Source organism: Polypterus senegalus, chromosome 3 (genome assembly GCF_016835505.1).
Source record: "Polypterus senegalus isolate Bchr_013 chromosome 3, ASM1683550v1, whole genome shotgun sequence".
NCBI lineage: Eukaryota > Metazoa > Chordata > Cladistia > Polypteriformes > Polypteridae > Polypterus > Polypterus senegalus.
Window position 1 is genome coordinate 55,222,215 of NC_053156.1, and position 10,420 is coordinate 55,232,634.

Here is a 10,420-nt window from a genome sequence, read left to right on the forward strand (position 1 = left end):
GTGACTACCAATATAGTCTATACTAGAAAACTACATCTCCCATGACACCGACAGAAAAATGAATGACGTTGACTGCGCATGCGTTGCGCTCAGTCGTGCACTTCTCCTACAATTTTCTGGATGTTGTAGTTCTTTTGGTCCTTTTGATCGCTGTAGTCAGTTGCCAACAAGTATCCTAAAACTACAATAACCAGAGGAAGAAGCGAGGTACGTAACACCTTTAAGACGAAAACCCACTTTATCGTTTATGTTTTATTTCACGGACGTGGCGGGAAAATGAGTGAGGGGTTAATGCGATTCTTATTATTTGGTTTTCATGACGTATACCACAATTCTGTTGTCACATGTAAAAAAACCCGAAATGTTTTCGCTCTTTCTCTTTACAGGAAGCCATCGGAAAAATCCTAGTTTTAGCCGATGCTGTGTATGATGTGGCTCAGTATTTTTTGCAGTTTTTATTAAACCAATAATTATATAACGCAGATAGTTTAAAATATTCAGTATACTTGATGATGTTAAAGGACGGTAAGATCTCAGTATTAGGGTCTTTGAAGGATAGTTATGTAAAGTTTCATGTTTCTTTGTGTTCAACAAAAGGCAGACAGTGTTTTGAACTGGCACAAACTGACACATTTTAAAGGGAGTTCCAATATTCAAAACTGGACCTGGAAATAGTAAAAATACTAACAAATGTTCCAGATTATTTTAAGACTAATGCATATGGTACAGACCCAAACCTGCCAGTTTAATAACTTTTATTATTTGATTAATATTTGATACACCTTCACATCATTACCATTTTGTTCTGCTTTTCTGCTTTACATTTCTTGGTGGGGGTTGCATTAGAAAACTTGGTTATATGGTAGACCAGGAATCCTTTTCCTCAGCAGCTTCCACCAGCCATTCTTGGGAAATATTCAGGTACATCCAGGACAAGTGAGAGATATAATGGATTTGCAGATGACATACTGGTGTCAGAACAACAGTCTTCTCTGCGACAACAAGACAAAGTTGTTGATTGTGGACTATCGGAGAAAACAGAAGAAGCAAATTTGATTTGTTTTGGATTCTCCCAATGGGCCATGCCTTTGAATACACTTTAAGAAAGGCATCCAGGATGCATCTAGACCTCTTACCAAGATTACCTCAGCTGGCTTCTCTTGATCTAGAGAAACATGATCTTACCCAGCCACTGAGTATCAACCTGTATAGGAACTTAATTTCAGCTGCTTGTACTCAAAATTTCATTCTTTCAGTCAGTACCCAGAGCTCATGGACATTGGTGAGGAGGTGGATGTAGATTGACTGGTTAACTGACATCTTTGTCTGTGGACTTAGCTCCTGCTTCAATACCACATGTCTGATACAACATTCCTAAAACTCCCACTTCACCTATTCGTCAATTAGTCTCACAGTGAATTAAGAATGAGACTCTGAGATACTTCACTTTCTTTAGTTGGTGCAGCTGCTGATGCTTTACTTACAATTAAACAAGCCATTTTTCTCTGGCAGAATTCACATAGAGGGTCTAATTCCCATTCTAATTTTAACACACCCCTGCATCCTACTCCAGTGCATAGCAGAGATCACAGTGTGATGTGGCCAAGATCATGTGCCAATGGTGGAGGTGCAAACATTTAAGTTCTCATACTGGATATCATACTATCCTTGGCTCACATCCTGTCCAAAAAAGTCATGAACAGGAGAGGGGTCCATTTGCCAAATTGAGTGGCCCTGACTTAATACTAAATATGTGAGTACAACTCTTGCCTAGCAAATAAAGAGACCATCTATATATATAATTCACTAAGGGTACGCAAGACACTGAGGGTACGCAAGACAGTGAGCGCAAGCAAAACAGTCTCCGCCCGCCAACTCTAAGACCATGGGTTACGCTCGACAGAGCCCCGCCCGCCAACTCTAACCCTCCTACCACATCATGGGATACGCACGACAGAGCCACGCACGCCAACTGTAACCGTCCTCCCGAGTCCAGCGTCGCTCTCGAGGCACGCAATAACTCACCAAACACAGCCTCCGTCGCTTTCGTCTGTGCAAAAGTCCACATGCACCTCTGAGCCACTTTGACTTTACACCGCACGCAAGACAGAGAGCCACGCCTGCCAACTCACAGAACCCCGCCCACAAACTCTAAGACTATGGGATACGCACGCATTTAGTGTATAAGTGGATATAAATAATTGCATGTAAACGATCACCAAAATCTGTTGTATGTAAACGATACTGTTTAAAACGTTATTGTTTTTTCATCAGAAAACCCGGTTTCCACGTCTACCTGTATTAGTTTAAATGGCAATTTTACCACTCGCAATAGGGTGGGTGCGCTGACTTATCATGTCGACTGGGCAACACAGTGAATGCGGTGTCTAACTATATATGTCTATGTTTTTCGTAGCCTGCTAGAGGAAGGTACTCTCTTGACCATTGGCATTGGTTTCACTCCTTGCTATTTTCGTTATACTGTGACGGTGGTTTCCTAAGCCTTTGTTATACTGAATTCCTTTCTCACCGTTTTCCGTTCCTATTCTTACACCGCTGTATGCTACGGCGGGCTTTGGCTAGTAATTAATTATTATTATTATATATGTGGCACTTTTCTCACACTTCAAAGTGATTTTCATAAGGAGTGGGGAGATACTTCAACCACCACTAAAGTACAGCATTCACTTGGATAATGCAATGGCTGCCATTTTGTGCCGGTATGCTCAAACCATATTAGTTATTAGGTGTTGAAGTGGTGAGAGAGAGACAGCTTATTAGAGAAGGGAGATTATTGTGGGGTATGACTAGGCAGTGCAAGCCAATTAGCCTGGACATTGGGAAACACCATGCTCTTCAAGAAGGATACCAAGAGGTCTTTTATGACCACAGAAAGTAAGGACCTCAATTTCATCCAAAGTATGGTACCTTTTATACAACACAGTGTCCCTTTCACTACACTGGGGCATTGCAATCCACATTTAGACCACAAGGTACGCGTCCCCTGCTGGCCTCACTGACGCTTCCAGCATCAACCCAAGCTTTTCCTAGATGGTCTCCCATCCAAGTATAGACCAGGCCAGAACATGCTTATCTTCAGGTGGATGACCTCTTCTGAAGTGCATCTGGTATGGCAGCTGGCCAGTAAGCTTGTCAATCACATAGATTCTCCAAAATAATATCAAGTAGAGATCTGAAGGTCCTTAAAGTCCTACTATTTGTTTCATGACTCTGTAATTAGTTCCATGTGTCTATGGTTGTTTGTGTGAAAAAACTTTCTAACGTATTTAAAAAAAATCTGTTTTACATTTACAATCGCGTCTTGTGTTCTTGTTAACAATTTTTTTTAAAGTAACAGCTGTGATCCATTGAACTAAAGTCCTTCATTTTCTTAAACATACCAGTCTTGTTACATCTTAATCTTCATTTGATTAGGTTGAAAAGGTTCAGCTCCTTTAATTTCTATTCCTAACTCATACCTTTCAGCCTAGTCACTTTTCTCTGAAATTTCTCTAGCACCACTATTTTGTTTTTTAATTCAGAGACCAAAACTGTCTACAGTACTTTCAGGCGAGGTGTCACTAGTTTGTTAGCTTATGCATAACCTCCTTTAATTTTTTATGTCACACATCATGATGTATATCCTAACATCCTATTAGCCTTTATGAGCACTTCTGTACACTGTCCTCATGTGATGAGGTCCACTATGACTCCTATATCCTTCTCATTAGGTGTACATTGAACTTTTAAACCCCTATTGTGTGTTTAAATCTAACATTTCTACTTCCTACATGTAATACCTTCCATTTAATTACATTAAAATGTCCTCTATCACAAATCTGCCCAAGCCGGTATGCTGCCCAAGTCCATGTGTAACAATTTAGGTGATTGTACAGTATATTATATGCCCTGCTACCTGGTTTGGTGTCATTTGCAAACCTAAAGAGTTTGTTGTATGTATTCTTATCTAGAGATTTATATACAGTTTATTAAAAAGAGCAGCAGCTCCATCACTGATTCTTGAGGGACACCACTTTTAACATTATTTAATTCTGAAAATGTTTACTGCACCATAACCCTTTTCTTTTATGTCTGAGCTAATTTGTACCTACTTATGCACTGCACCTTGCATTCCCACATCTTTTAGTTTGATTGCTAACTTGTCATTTGTGATCTTACCAAAAGCCTGAAATCAAAATAAATAATATCATATACACATTACTTTTTGTATGTCTTTGCTGCTTCCTCATATAATTCCAGCAGTTTAGTAAAACAGTACCTTACCCATTTGACCCCATGTTAATTATTTGCTAATACACCTTTTCTTGAGATGAGTTGCTCGATCTTTTACTTGATTATTGCTTCTATTAATTTCCCTATGATGCACATTAAGCTTACTGGTGTATAGTTACTTGTGATCATCCTTTTCATATAATGGTATTTACTACCTCCCACTATTTCCTCAGTGTACAGAGGTTTTCAAAAAAATTAAGTCAAGGGTTTATATATGTATTCACTAACTTCCACAAGCGCTCAAGAAAATGTTATTTGGTCCTAGTAATTTGTTAGATCTCAGGCTGTTTATCTAAGTAGTATTTCTTCCTCTATAATTTCCAAATCACTAAAAGTACAGTAGTTCCTGTTACTTTAGGGAGACTTCTTCACAATTATAAACCTCAATAAAGTACACATTTAAAGTATTTTCTGTATTTTCTAGCTCGTCTTTACCACTCACAATACTCCTAACCTCCTCCTTGACCATTCTTTTAATACAAAAATATTAAAGGAATCTCTTTGGGTCATCTTTGACTATTACTACAATATTTCTCTCTAACTGTCTTTTAGCCTTCCTGATATCTTTTTTAACCTTTGCTCTCAATGGCATGGTAATGTAGTAGTAGTGCTACTGCCTCAAAGTAAGGAGACCAGCGCTGGCATCCTGGGTCCTCCCTGCATGGAGTTTGCACGTTCTTCCTGTTTCCTCTGGGTGCTCTGGTTTGCTCCCACAGTCCAAAGACATGTGAGTTAGGTGAACTGGCAATCCTAAATTGGACTTAGTATGTAGTTGGGATGTGTGTGTGTGTGTGTGTGTTCATCCTGAGAGGGACTGGCACCCTCTTCAGGGTTTGTTCCTGCCTTATGCCTTATGCTAGCTGGGACAGGCTCCAGCACCTCCCCCAACCCCAACTCACCCGTGACACTTTTCAGGACAAAGCGTTTTAGTAAATGACCGACCTTTGCTATCATACTCTGATATACCCTATGTTAGTGCTGGATTTATGTATTTTATATACCTTATGCAGCTGTTTTTTTCTTTGTAACTTGTTTTTTTTTATCTCATTTATGAACCACAGATTTTTCTTTAATTTATTTCTGATTCTAAATTTTTAGATGAACTTGGCCTGCATTACATGTAAAACACTGATAAACCAGTTCCACATTCCTCACGTTTTCACACTTAAAAGCTTATCCCAATATAACACTTGTGAAATGATATCATGGAATACATGGTGTCATAATAAACCAAAGGCAATAAGGAGTGTTGGGGAACCCATAGACAGACCCTGTATTATTGAAATCTCAAAGAAAAAATAATCATGAGTAATAAGTATGGAAGGAAACATCTTCCTATTTTCAGATGGGAGCCTGGTTCTGACTATCCAAGATGGCATTTTTTCTGGTTATGATGGTTTCCATTAGGAATGGGTACGTCCAGGCAAACAGACACTGGAGGTGATGTTAGCAATAGAAATGTTGTCAATCTTCTGGTCTACAGAGGGAGGAAAAGAAAAGGTAATATCACAGACTGCCAACCTTAAACTGTCTCCTATGTGCACACGTGTGACAAAGGTCATAAGTGCTTTACTTTGAATGTTCACAAACAAATATGGCCAGAATTGAAGAACTCCCAAGACCCCTTAAGAACCTGTTTAAGATACAGAGAGCTGGTCCAATGTACGATGATCAAGGCAGAATCCACATTGTCGTTTCTGAATCTAAGATTCAGTTATTAAAAAGATTTCTGTTCTGGTGCCACAGAGTAGGTTTCCCCATGTAAGATTAAAGGTGTGACCTCCTTATATTTGGAACTCTTTGTCTTGTTCCATGTTTTTCAAATTGTGTCCACAACTCCACTTTGACATTCCCAGGGTACTGCCCTTACCTTCCATGGAACACAGAGAAAGTGCTTCTATCAAAACACCCCAAAATACTTTATGTACTTTCAGTCAGATCTAGTCCAACTCTGTCATGGATGTTTAAGCATACTTATAAACACACTGTATTTTGAATACGTGGACATTGGCAGTTTTGGATACCCATGACTAAGGCTTTCTGGGGAAAGTTGTCCAATTTCAGTGTCTCTTTAAAGTTTTTGTAGTGAATTCATATTGTGGAAGATATAAAGATAATGTCTTTACCTGTGAATGACAAAATTCTGTCTTAATTTTGGGTAGAATTTATAAAAGTATGAGGCCCATAATTATGTCCTTGAAGAGTTGGTTAGATACATTTTGTTTTAACCACTGTTTAAAAGTTTAATTAGATTTAATATGCTGAAACTTCAACATTTGTTCCTTACCCTGCCACTGCTTACAATATGGAAATATGGAACGAATTTGGAAGCTGCTTGAATAAAATAATTAACAAAAAAATGTATTTAGTGGTTTTGAAGCTATTTTCCAAAAAGGCACATACAAATTACAATATAATAAAACAGTAGGGATAAGAATTTCTATATACAGATTAGATATCTTGGGTTTCAAGAATGCAGATTTTTTAACATCTTTCTGGAATACAACATACAGTAATGTGCAGCACAAACATGACATTCACCAGTCAACATGATCAGTCAGTTATAGTTATTCCTAGGATGCTCTGGCTTGGGTCACTGAGCCTAGCCATCTGAGTTTGTATGCTGTTGTTCTGTCCACATGAGTGTTAAGGTGTGAATAATTTGTGTCTGGTCTGGTTGAATCCTCTAATATCAGACAGACTTTAGTATGGTTAAACAGATCCCATTAATTTTAAGCAGCTGTCACAACAATCTCTATGGCCTTGCTGTCCTGTGTGGTTCGTTCTGTTGCTTTGTGGTACCATATGTCAGGATATATTTTGTAATACAAAGATAAAAATCAATGTGTATACCCCAGATGATGTGCTTTTTCCAGCATAACCATGGTGTTTTGTGTGCTGCAGTACAATACCATCAGTTTAATGACTATTGCTGTTACCATGTTGTACTATACTGTATTTCTCAGTATGGGAGTTTTGGTGCAAACATTTTTTCAGATGCAAGCCACATTTTACATCTAATAAACTGAAGATGACACTTTACAATGAAAAGGAACATTTACAGTTAAAATTGTATATGTTATAGGTTTAAAGAGTGTCAGTCACTGATCCTGATGCAGTTGCCAAAACAGAGTATGAGCACAAATGTGGTCTTCCAGAAAAATACCCATAATTCAGATCAACAGACTAGCTAGTATATCCAAAATCTCTTTGTGATGAAGTACATATCATTGATATATGCACAAACAATTTACATAAAATACTCAGCAATCGCTCCCAGTGTCAATACTGCCTCAAACAATCCTAGGTGATCCCTTATGGACACCCTCAGCAGAACACCTTTCATATTTTCTAATACTGATGTAACTGTACCTTCTAGTGCAGAGCTGCACATTGAAGATGATTTGGAATGCATTCTATTCAAGTTCCACTTCTTCTTCATCACCATCTAATTCTTCCACTGTGAGAGTTTATATATTAGACACCCCAGAGATAAGCAATAATGTGAAGTTTCTGAAATGTCAAGAGGTGGTAAGATAATGAATGATAATAAGTTAAGCCATCTCTCTGAGACATCAAAAATGATGTAAACTTTACAGGAAGAGAAGAACTTGATATAACAATGAAGTGGTTTGACTTTAGCGTTCAGTGGTCCTGAACTCAGTCCTGCAAACTGTAGCCAGTCCTGCAAAGTGGCTACAGGTTTTTTTTCTAACCAGTTTCACAATTTGTGAGTCTTTTTCCCTTCTAATTCATCTAATTTAATTAGCTGGTCTTTTTTATTTTTTTTATTCTGCATTCAGAAAAGCAAATTTAGTGTGATTTTTACATTTAGAAATATTTGTATGTTTTGCTATAGATTTACATTCTTTAATTTGTTTTGTTCTGAGTAGATTGCTGTCTTAATTTCATCATAATGATGATAATTAACAATGAGCAGAACAGGTACCCAGGCAAACAACATTGAATATTGAAAGGCTGAAACTACATCAGCATCGAACACACTTAAAAAAATTAATTAAAAGATCAGAACACCTGGAGAACCAAAAGCAGATGATGATGAAAATCCTAAAAACCAAGTTAAAAAGCACAATACATTATCCCTGTGTATCATTCATAAATACTCTGTACATTCTAATAAACAGTTATCAAACTGAGTATTGTAATTTCTACATGGCCCCCAAAATGCAGAAACTGGGATAACAGCTGCTTAATTAGGCTAGGAGTCCAAATAAAAACTGAAGTTGGTTGGTGCAAAATGTGTAGCTACATGAGTTCCTCAGGACTGAGTTTGAGGACCACTGACTTAGACTCATTGTAACAAGCCAAGAGAGTCAAGTTCCAACATATCAGTAAACCTTCCATATGTGTACACAAGAGATTTACAGGGTAGATAAGTAAGTACACTATATGGCCAAACGTATGTGGACACACCTACAAAATACTGAGTTCAGGTGTTTCGGCCACACCTACTGTTAACAGGTGCAAAAAGTCAATATACAGCCATGCAATCCCCATTGACAAATGCATCATGTACTGAAGCTAAGTGACTTTAGACATAGCACTGTCATAGGATACCACATTTTCCACAAGTCATTGAGTGGATTGTTGCTATGGTAGATCTGTCCCAGTCAACTATAAGTGTCATGATTGTTAAATGGAAGCATCTAGGAGCAACAACAGCTCAGCCACAAAGTGGTAGAACATGGAAACTGACAGAGCAGGGCCACCTTGTGCTTATGTGCATAGTGCATAAAAATTGCCTCTCCTCTGCTGCGTCACTCACAACAGAGTTCTGAACTGCCTCTCGGAGAAACATAAACACGTGAACTGTGCATCAGGAGCTTTGTGAAATGGGCTTCCATGGCTGAGCAGCTGCATACAAGCATAAGATCACTGTGCACAATGCCAGGAGTTAAATGGAGTGTTGTAAAGCATGGCACCATTGGACTTTGGAGCAGTGGAAATGTGTTCTCCAGAGTGATGACTCAGACTTCATTATCTGGCAGTCTGATAGATGAATCTGGGTTTGGTGTATGCCAGGAGAACATTATCTTCTGGACTGCATTGTGCCTAATGGAAAGTTTTCTGGAAAAGGGGTAATAGTCCGAGGTTCTTTTTCAGGGTTTGGACTAGGTCCCTTGGTTCCAGTGTAGGCTACTGTTAATGCTACAGTATACAAAGCACTTTAGTCAATTTTGCACTTCCAACTTTGTGGCAACAGATTGGGGAAGGCCTTTTTCTGTTCCATCACGACTGTGCTCCTGTCCACAAAGCCAGGCCCATAAAGATGTGGTTTGATAAGTTGGGTGTGGAGGAAGTTGAGCGGCCTACGCAGAACCCTGACATCAGCTATGATTGATGAATTGTAGCACCAATTATTTAGCTAGGTCTCATCCACCATCGGTAGGTGACCTCACAAATACTCTTTTGTCTGCCCCACAGACACACTTCAAATTTTGTGGAGAGCCTTGCTGAAAGATGCTGTTATAGCCACTTGGGGAATGGGGCAACTCCATATTAATGTCCATGGGTTTGGAAGGGAATGGATGTCCAGCATACTCAAACAGGTTTGATCATCAGTTGTCCATAAACGTTTGGCGTTATAGTATAAATAAGTACTGTATGTCTGGTACGTCCATATTAATTAGGTAGCTTACAACTGCTTGGAGTGCCTTATTCGTATTGGTTCTGGGATCATAAATCAATGCTGTATACTATACAGTATATGTGTGTCTGCATTGAATTAAATGTCCGTGCAGAAAAATTAATTTGTTTTAAGTCACTTCGGCTGCTGCTGGCAGTGAATGCAGCTCATAACAGTTAGTAGTAATCACACCATAACAATAAATTCTGTAAGAAGTAGGAGTTTTTTTTTCCAGAAAAATCCCTCCAATGCTTCTTAACTGGAACTAAGCACTTCATTGTGGATGATTAATCATTTGCAAAACAAATCTTCTTTTCTACTTTTATTTATCTAATGTGATGCATATGCTATGGTGCATTCATTTGCTTGCTTTGTACACCTGGCATTTTTTATTTCAGTATTATCATTTTCACAGTTTCTTTTATTGTAGTTAGGCGGTGGTACAGTACATAACACTATTTTTTTGTTGGTGGTTTTACA